Here is a 2594-nt window from a genome sequence, read left to right on the forward strand (position 1 = left end):
TTATCTCTTCAGATCATGTTATGGATTATCAAAATACTAAAGTTTCAACAGTTGAAAATAATAAATTCAAAAGGCTTTTTCTATAAATGGTTCACATAACTAAAAACATAATAATAATTTAAACAAAAATCAGAAATACAAAATTTAAGTCAAATTTACAATTATATTTTAACTTTTGATAAATAAAATTGAACAAATAATTTCAATATCATATTACTAATAATTTTTCACTTACACTTACATTTAAATCTCACTGTATGTGTAAATATTATAATAATCACATTTTCTCTGGTGCTGTAACAAAATTTTCAACGTCAAATTTTGCATTTGACTTTTCGTTTTTATGTTTGAATTTATATGCCTTTTTTATATTTTATACTATATATATATATATATATATATATATATATATATATATATATATATATATATATATATATATATATATATATATATTTATTTTATACTATATATATATATATATATATATATATATATATATATATATATATATATTTAAAGGTCATGTATATAAAATCCCCAGTAAAAATATGGAACAAGCGTCGAAAATAAGACTAAATAACAGTAAGAAAAAAAATAAACAAAATCATTGCTCATCGGAAATCATCATCAGGAATTGCAGCAGCAATTGCTTTACTCTACCATGAAATACTTTATCAGAGGTAATTTGTTTGATTGACTTTTCGTTTTTATGTTTGGATTTATATGCCTTTTTTATATTTTATACTAACTTTTGTGAGTTTTTGTAACATATCTATTGCTGTATAATGTTCACATGATCTTTATTTTGTAGATATTCTTGATAAAGGAGAAAAATATACTTTCCGAAAGCTTGAATAACCAAAAATAGTGTTTCCATAGCCCGCAGATATCAAATCAAAAATAATTTATAGAGCCACCGGCATACAGCTGTTTCAGCCTATTGATCAAAGGGTACTTATCTATTTATTTTTTGATTTTCATGGAATTATTTTCCAGCAGCTTGACTGCATTAACCTTTCTAGATTTCATATCATTTCTAGTAACATGTGGATTCGTTTTCCGATGGCATTTCAGGTTAACTATCCCAAATTTCTGCTACCGCAGTTGTCGGTTGATTGGTCAAACCACCAACACTGACATGAAAACTTGGCAAGTTGACTTGGGTGTCACACCAATAGGTGGTTCCACTTATGTTTCGCTTGCGTTTACGCAGTTATTTTTATTGAGTACTTTCTTGGTTTTTTCTCATTTTGTCTTCAATCGAAGACCGCCTGCCCGATACTGACGATGCCCAATAGGCTGAAACAGCTGTATACCGGTGGCTCTTAAATTGAAATCAATATGGGAACGATCAAAGACTACTTATCTATTTATTTTTTGATTTTCATGGAATTACTTTCCAGCAGCTTGACTGCATTAACCTTTCTAGATTATATATATAAGATGAATACCTACCTATTTTTTTCGTATCACACCGTTATTGTATTCTTTATATATTTTAAGTTATTGACATACCATATGTACATACTGTACCACAGTGGCAAATAAATAAATAAATAAATTACATTATTAACATCGTCTTAAAACTTCAGAAATGTTTTCTATTCACTCAAAAAAAAAGTTTCCAACTACACATTTTTGATTAAGAAATCGGAATTTTCCGAATTAAACTGCAAAATTAATTTGAAGAAAAAAAATTATGCCAAATACCTACTTGAATGATATATGATGGAAAACCTGAAAACAAAACTCAAATTCATATCACTTTTCGTCTCATTCAATTTCAATTGACACTCGCTCAGCTCCTAATAAACGCCATAAAAGGTTATAACGCCTACACTGTCTGGCTCGACAGACAGCTAAAATGGGACGTGACAGAAAACTTTACATGAATCTACCATTTACAAGCTAAATTTATTAGTTGCTTGAAATGATTGCATTTGTTTCAGATGGCGTCTCAGTACAGGCTATTTTCATATCAAGAACGAACGTCAAAGTACTAGATGGCGCGCGAAATTGCTTCAAACGATTTTATTACAGGCGCTTTATATTATGAGGTCACTTGCTGTTTTCCTACATGATTCAGTTTTATCATTATTAATGCTTTTAAATTATAATACGATGTTCTATCTGAAGAACATTGTTAATTTATATTTTTTTTCAGGGACCCACAAAAGATAATTGTGAATAAGCCAGTAGGTCACATGCTGAGAACTGAAGCGCAGACTCTGATGAATTCAATGTTATTCATGTTCATATAGCAACTCTACTTGTTTACAGTTTTATTTTTCGATTGTTCAACTGACAATTATAATGTTATGTGATGTTTATTATCACAATTAATAAACACATCGACTATCAGTATAGAAAGTGACTATTGCAATCATCTCAACCGTACTACAGACCCTATACTTATAATCTTTTTTTTGAGAACCTCTAGACTCTAGACTGTCAGACACTCAAAATATTACAGGTAGATTGCCGAGTCTCCCCAGGAATAAATTTTTTCTGTCTTTAAGGGTCAAACAAATTGATTACTTATATACCTGTATAATTTTTGGGAAAGAAAGTTTTTGGCTTTCTACTACTCC

General features: G+C 29.0%; 1 long non-coding RNA gene across 1 annotated transcript; it reads left to right on the plus strand.

Moving 5' to 3' along the window:
- The first annotated feature begins 513 nt into the window (after positions 1-513).
- Positions 514-2373, plus strand: LOC141483747 (uncharacterized). Its single transcript, XR_012466266.1, has 3 exons — positions 514-683; positions 1953-2060; positions 2168-2373. It is a non-coding gene; the product is annotated as an uncharacterized lncRNA (long non-coding RNA).
- Positions 2374-2594: the final 221 nt, after the last annotated feature.

Source organism: Leptinotarsa decemlineata, unplaced genomic scaffold (assembly GCF_025532065.1).
Source record: "Leptinotarsa decemlineata unplaced genomic scaffold, Ldec_3_MD MMD2_tig00004067_RagTag_RagTag, whole genome shotgun sequence".
NCBI classification, from domain to species: domain Eukaryota; kingdom Metazoa; phylum Arthropoda; class Insecta; order Coleoptera; family Chrysomelidae; genus Leptinotarsa; species Leptinotarsa decemlineata.